At 54.4% G+C, this 7,500-nt stretch overlaps 1 non-coding gene and 1 pseudogene across 1 annotated transcript in view; both read left to right on the plus strand.

The window, feature by feature from the left end:
* The first annotated feature begins 946 nt into the window (after positions 1-946).
* On the plus strand, positions 947-2,081 carry LOC144420336 (small subunit ribosomal RNA; annotated as a pseudogene).
* Positions 2,082-6,017: 3,936 nt separating this feature from the next.
* Positions 6,018-7,500, plus strand: part of LOC144420326 (small subunit ribosomal RNA) — a 1,768-nt gene continuing 285 nt past the window's right edge. The window contains exon 1 of the ribosomal RNA XR_013474679.1: positions 6,018-7,500. This exon is cut by the window's right edge and continues 285 nt beyond it. This is a non-coding gene — a ribosomal RNA (small subunit ribosomal RNA).

Consider the following 7,500-nt stretch of genomic DNA (forward strand, 5'->3'; position numbering starts at 1 on the left):
AAAGTACAAACGTGCAAGCATACTAACCTAACCCTAGGTAAGGCATGTCAGAGCGAAAGACAGTAAACTCAAATGAGCCATGAAAGAGCGGTGCGGGGCCGGTCGGAGCGCACCCTTTTCTCGGTGGCTGGCGGGCGAGAGAGTGCTGCGTCGCCGGCATCGGCGTCGAAAGAAGCCGAGCCGAAAAAAGTTAAAGTACAAACGTGCAAGCATACTAACCTAACCCTAGGTAAGGCATGTCAGAGCGAAAGACAGTAATTTCGAATGAGCCAAGAAAGAGCGGTGCGGGGCCGGTCGGAGCGCACCCTTTTCTCGGTGGCTGGCGGGCGAGAGAGTGCTGCGTCGCCGGCATCGGCGTCGAAAGAAGCCGAGCCAAAAAAAGTTAAAGTACAAACGTGCAAGCATACTAACCTAACCCTAGGTAAGGCATGTCAGAGCGAAAGACAGTAAACTCGAATGAGCCATGAAAGAGCGGTGCGGGGCCGGTCGGAGCGCACCCTTTTCTCGGTGGCTGGCGGGCGAGAGAGTGCTGCGTCGCCGGCATCGGCGTCGAAAGAAGCCGAGCCGAAAAAAGTTAAAGTACAAACGCGATGCTAATGAGCGAGCCGTTGTCTCGACTAATATGTAGGGGGCGTTCGATCGAGCGTCTGGCTTGAGCGCTTGTCGGCCTAGCAGAACGGTCGCATTGTTATGCCCGGGTTTTAGGCACCGCTGCAGGCGGCCGGCAGAGCTCTTGTTTGTGCGAAACTGAATGGATCGAGCCCGAGAGAGGGCGAGCAAAGAAAAAACGCAAATCGCTCCGCCTGGCACTGCCGGCGAGAGCGTGGACGTCGCGGCCAGCGACTGTCGAAGCTGAGTACGGCCGCAGGCGATCGCCTCGGTCTTAAACGAATGCGACGAGCACGCGCCGGGCGGCCCAGCAAGGGCCGAGCGCAGCTGTCGTAGCTATCTGGTTGATCCTGCCAGTAGTGATATGCTTGTCTCAAAGATTAAGCCATGCAGGTGCAAGTACGAGTTCTCGTAAAGCGAAACTGCGAATGGCTCATTAAATCAGTCTTGGTTTATTTGGTCTCGTAAGCGAAGTGGATAACTGTGGTAATTCTAGAGCTAATACATGCATTAAGCGCCGACTTCGGGAGGCGCGCTTTTATCAGATCAAAACCGACCGGGTTCGTCCTGTGACGTTTGATGACTCTGGATAACCACGCGGATCGTACGGTCTCTGCACCGACGACGTATCATTCAAGTGTCTGCCCTATCAACTGTCGAAGGTACGCTACGTGCCTACCTTTGTGATAACGGGTAACGGGGAATCAGGGTTCGATTCCGGAGAGGGAGCCTGAGAAACGGCTACCACATCCAAGGAAGGCAGCAGGCGCGCAAATTACCCATTCCCGACACGGGGAGGTAGTGACGAAAAATAACAATACAGGACTCTAACGAGGCCCTGTAATTGGAATGAGTACATCCTAAAACTCTTAACGAGTATCCATTGGAGGGCAAGTCTGGTGCCAGCAGCCGCGGTAATTCCAGCTCCAACAGTGTATGCTAAAGTTGTTGCGGTTGAAAAGCTCGTAGTTGGATTTTGGGCGAGCGCCGCCGGTCCGTCGCAAGGCGTGTCACTGGTTGCGTTCGCCTCACCTTCGGTTCTCCGTCGGTGCTCTTGACTGAGTGTCGGCGGTGGCCGATAAGTTTACTTTGAAAAAATTAGAGTGTTCAAAGCAGGCTGTTCGCCTGCATAGTGTTGCATGGAATAATGGAATAGGACCTCGGTTCTATTTTGTTGGTTTTCGGAGCACGAGGTAATGATTAAGAGGGACAGACGGGGGCGTCCGTACTCTGCCGTTAGAGGTGAAATTCTTGGATCGGCGGAAGACGAACTACTGCGAAAGCATTCGCCAAGAATGTTTTCTTTAATCAAGAGCGAAAGTCAGAGGTTCGAAGACGATCAGATACCGTCCTAGTTCTGACTATAAACGATGCCAACTAGCGATCGGGAGGCGTTACCATGACGACCTTTCCGGCAGCTTCCGGGAAACCAAAGTCTTTGGGCGAAAGACAGTAAACTCGAATGAGCCATGAAAGAGCGGTGCGGGGCCGGTCGGAGCGCACCCTTTTCTCGGTGGCTGGCGGGCGAGAGAGTGCTGCGTCGCCGGCATCGGCGTCGAAAGAAGCCGAGCCAAAAAAAGTTAAAGTACAAACGTGCAAGCATACTAACCTAACCCTAGGTAAGGCATGTCAGAGCGAAAGACAGTAAACTCGAATGAGCCATGAAAGAGCGGTGCGGGGCCGGTCGGAGCGCACCCTTTTCTCGGTGGCTGGCGGGCGAGAGAGTGCTGCGTCGCCGGCATCGGCGTCGAAAGAAGCCGAGCCAAAAAAAGTTAAAGTACAAACGTGCAAGCATACTAACCTAACCCTAGGTAAGGCATGTCAGAGCGAAAGACAGTAATTTCGAATGAGCCAAGAAAGAGCGGTGCGGGGCCGGTCGGAGCGCACCCTTTTCTCGGTGGCTGGCGGGCGAGAGAGTGCTGCGTCGCCGGCATCGGCGTCGAAAGAAGCCGAGCCAAAAAAAGTTAAAGTACAAACGTGCAAGCATACTAACCTAACCCTAGGTAAGGCATGTCAGAGCGAAAGACAGTAATTTCGAATGAGCCAAGAAAGAGCGGTGCGGGGCCGGTCGGAGCGCACCCTTTTCTCGGTGGCTGGCGGGCGAGAGAGTGCTGCGTCGCCGGCATCGGCGTCGAAAGAAGCCGAGCCGAAAAAAGTTAAAGTACAAACGTGCAAGCATACTAACCTAACCCTAGGTAAGGCATGTCAGAGCGAAAGACAGTAATTTCGAATGAGCCAAGAAAGAGCGGTGCGGGGCCGGTCGGAGCGCACCCTTTTCTCGGTGGCTGGCGGGCGAGAGAGTGCTGCGTCGCCGGCATCGGCGTCGAAAGAAGCCGAGCCGAAAAAAGTTAAAGTACAAACGTGCAAGCATACTAACCTAACCCTAGGTAAGGCATGTCAGAGCGAAAGACAGTAAACTCGAATGAGCCAAGAAAGAGCGGTGCGGGGCCGGTCGGAGCGCACCCTTTTCTCGGTGGCTGGCGGGCGAGAGAGTGCTGCGTCGCCGGCATCGGCGTCGAAAGAAGCCGAGCCGAAAAAAGTTAAAGTACAAACGTGCAAGCATACTAACCTAACCCTAGGTAAGGCATGTCAGAGCGAAAGACAGTAATTTCGAATGAGCCAAGAAAGAGCGGTGCGGGGCCGGTCGGAGCGCACCCTTTTCTCGGTGGCTGGCGGGCGAGAGAGTGCTGCGTCGCCGGCATCGGCGTCGAAAGAAGCCGAGCCGAAAAAAGTTAAAGTACAAACGTGCAAGCATACTAACCTAACCCTAGGTAAGGCATGTCAGAGCGAAAGACAGTAATTTCGAATGAGCCAAGAAAGAGCGGTGCGGGGCCGGTCGGAGCGCACCCTTTTCTCGGTGGCTGGCGGGCGAGAGAGTGCTGCGTCGCCGGCATCGGCGTCGAAAGAAGCCGAGCCGAAAAAAGTTAAAGTACAAACGTGCAAGCATACTAACCTAACCCTAGGTAAGGCATGTCAGAGCGAAAGACAGTAAACTCGAATGAGCCAAGAAAGAGCGGTGCGGGGCCGGTCGGAGCGCACCCTTTTCTCGGTGGCTGGCGGGCGAGAGAGTGCTGCGTCGCCGGCATCGGCGTCGAAAGAAGCCGAGCCGAAAAAAGTTAAAGTACAAACGTGCAAGCATACTAACCTAACCCTAGGTAAGGCATGTCAGAGCGAAAGACAGTAATTTCGAATGAGCCAAGAAAGAGCGGTGCGGGGACGGTCGGAGCGCACCCTTTTCTCGGTGGCTGGCGGGCGAGAGAGTGCTGCGTCGCCGGCATCGGCGTCGAAAGAAGCCGAGCCGAAAAAAGTTAAAGTACAAACGTGCAAGCATACTAACCTAACCCTAGGTAAGGCATGTCAGAGCGAAAGACAGTAATTTCGAATGAGCCAAGAAAGAGCGGTGCGGGGCCGGTCGGAGCGCACCCTTTTCTCGGTGGCTGGCGGGCGAGAGAGTGCTGCGTCGCCGGCATCGGCGTCGAAAGAAGCCGAGCCGAAAAAAGTTAAAGTACAAACGTGCAAGCATACTAACCTAACCCTAGGTAAGGCATGTCAGAGCGAAAGACAGTAATTTCGAATGAGCCAAGAAAGAGCGGTGCGGGGCCGGTCGGAGCGCACCCTTTTCTCGGTGGCTGGCGGGCGAGAGAGTGCTGCGTCGCCGGCATCGGCGTCGAAAGAAGCCGAGCCAAAAAAAGTTAAAGTACAAACGTGCAAGCATACTAACCTAACCCTAGGTAAGGCATGTCAGAGCGAAAGACAGTAAACTCGAATGAGCCATGAAAGAGCGGTGCGGGGCCGGTCGGAGCGCACCCTTTTCTCGGTGGCTGGCGGGCGAGAGAGTGCTGCGTCGCCGGCATCGGCGTCGAAAGAAGCCGAGCCGAAAAAAGTTAAAGTACAAACGTGCAAGCATACTAACCTAACCCTAGGTAAGGCATGTCAGAGCGAAAGACAGTAATTTCGAATGAGCCAAGAAAGAGCGGTGCGGGGCCGGTCGGAGCGCACCCTTTTCTCGGTGGCTGGCGGGCGAGAGAGTGCTGCGTCGCCGGCATCGGCGTCGAAAGAAGCCGAGCCAAAAAAAGTTAAAGTACAAACGTGCAAGCATACTAACCTAACCCTAGGTAAGGCATGTCAGAGCGAAAGACAGTAATTTTGAATGAGCCAAGAAAGAGCGGTGCGGGGCCGGTCGAAGCGCACCCTTTTCTCGGTGGCTGGCGGGCGAGAGAGTGCTGCGTCGCCGGCATCGGCGTCGAAAGAAGCCGAGCCAAAAAAAGTTAAAGTACAAACGTGCAAGCATACTAACCTAACCCTAGGTAAGGCATGTCAGAGCGAAAGACAGTAAACTCGAATGAGCCATGAAAGAGCGGTGCGGGGCCGGTCGGAGCGCACCCTTTTCTCGGTGGCTGGCGGGCGAGAGAGTGCTGCGTCGCCGGCATCGGCGTCGAAAGAAGCCGAGCCGAAAAAAGTTAAAGTACAAACGTGCAAGCATACTAACCTAACCCTAGGTAAGGCATGTCAGAGCGAAAGACAGTAATTTCGAATGAGCCAAGAAAGAGCGGTGCGGGGCCGGTCGGAGCGCACCCTTTTCTCGGTGGCTGGCGGGCGAGAGAGTGCTACGTCGCCGGCATCGGCGTCGAAAGAAGCCGAGCCGAAAAAAGTTAAAGTACAAACGTGCAAGCATACTAACCTAACCCTAGGTAAGGCATGTCAGAGCGAAAGACAGTAATTTCGAATGAGCCAAGAAAGAGCGGTGCGGGGCCGGTCGGAGCGCACCCTTTTCTCGGTGGCTGGCGGGCGAGAGAGTGCTGCGTCGCCGGCATCGGCGTCGAAAGAAGCCGAGCCAAAAAAAGTTAAAGTACAAACGTGCAAGCATACTAACCTAACCCTAGGTAAGGCATGTCAGAGCGAAAGACAGTAAACTCGAATGAGCCATGAAAGAGCGGTGCGGGGCCGGTCGGAGCGCACCCTTTTCTCGGTGGCTGGCGGGCGAGAGAGTGCTGCGTCGCCGGCATCGGCGTCGAAAGAAGCCGAGCCGAAAAAAGTTAAAGTACAAACGCGATGCTAATGAGCGAGCCGTTGTCTCGACTAATATGTAGGGGGCGTTCGATCGAGCGTCTGGCTTGAGCGCTTGTCGGCCTAGCAGAACGGTCGCATTGTTATGCCCGGGTTTTAGGCACCGCTGCAGGCGGCCGGCAGAGCTCTTGTTTGTGCGAAACTGAATGGATCGAGCCCGAGAGAGGGCGAGCAAAGAAAAAACGCAAATCGCTCCGCCTGGCACTGCCGGCGAGAGCGTGGACGTCGCGGCCAGCGACTGTCGAAGCTGAGTACGGCCGCAGGCGATCGCCTCGGTCTTAAACGAATGCGACGAGCACGCGCCGGGCGGCCCAGCAAGGGCCGAGCGCAGCTGTCGCAGCTATCTGGTTGATCCTGCCAGTAGTGATATGCTTGTCTCAAAGATTAAGCCATGCAGGTGCAAGTACGAGTTCTCGTAAAGCGAAACTGCGAATGGCTCATTAAATCAGTCTTGGTTTATTTGGTCTCGTAAGCGAAGTGGATAACTGTGGTAATTCTAGAGCTAATACATGCATTAAGCGCCGACTTCGGGAGGCGCGCTTTTATCAGATCAAAACCGACCGGGTTCGTCCTGTGACGTTTGATGACTCTGGATAACCACGCGGATCGTACGGTCTCTGCACCGACGACGTATCATTCAAGTGTCTGCCCTATCAACTGTCGAAGGTACGCTACGTGCCTACCTTTGTGATAACGGGTAACGGGGAATCAGGGTTCGATTCCGGAGAGGGAGCCTGAGAAACGGCTACCACATCCAAGGAAGGCAGCAGGCGCGCAAATTACCCATTCCCGACACGGGGAGGTAGTGACGAAAAATAACAATACAGGACTCTAACGAGGCCCTGTAATTGGAATGAGTACATCCTAAAACTCTTAACGAGTATCCATTGGAGGGCAAGTCTGGTGCCAGCAGCCGCGGTAATTCCAGCTCCAACAGTGTATGCTAAAGTTGTTGCGGTTGAAAAGCTCGTAGTTGGATTTTGGGCGAGCGCCGCCGGTCCGTCGCAAGGCGTGTCACTGGTTGCGTTCGCCTCACCTTCGGTTCTCCGTCGGTGCTCTTGACTGAGTGTCGGCGGTGGCCGATAAGTTTACTTTGAAAAAATTAGAGTGTTCAAAGCAGGCTGTTCCTCTGCATAGTGTTGCATGGAATAATGGAATAGGACCTCGGTTCTATTTTGTTGGTTTTCGGAGCACGAGGTAATGATTAAGAGGGACAGACAGGGGCGTCCGTACTCTGCCGTTAGAGGTGAAATTCTTGGATCGGCGGAAGACGAACTACTGCGAAAGCATTCGCCAAGAATGTTTTCTTTAATCAAGAGCGAAAGTCAGAGGTTCGAAGACGATCAGATACCGTCCTAGTTCTGACTATAAACGATGCCAACTAGCGATCGGGAGGCGTTACCATGACGACCTTTCCGGCAGCTTCCGGGAAACCAAAGTCTTTGGGTTCCGGGGGAAGTATGGTTGCAAAGCTGAAACTTAAAGGAATTGACGGAAGGGCACCACCAGGAGTGGAGCCTGCGGCTTAATTTGACTCAACACGGGGAAACTCACCCGGCCCGGACACAGGTAGGATTGACAGATTGAGAGCTCTTTCTTGATTCTGTGGGTGGTGGTGCATGGCCGTTCTTAGTTGGTGGAGCGATTTGTCTGGTTAATTCCGATAACGAACGAGACTCTGGCATGCTAAATAGTTACGCGACCTTCTCGGTCGGCGTCTAACTTCTTAGAGGGACTAGTGGCGTTTAGCCACACGAGATTGAGCAATAACAGGTCTGTGATGCCCTTAGATGTCCGGGGCCGCACGCGCGCTACACTGAGTGA

This window comes from Styela clava, chromosome 2 (assembly GCF_964204865.1).
Source record: "Styela clava chromosome 2, kaStyClav1.hap1.2, whole genome shotgun sequence".
NCBI lineage: Eukaryota > Metazoa > Chordata > Ascidiacea > Stolidobranchia > Styelidae > Styela > Styela clava.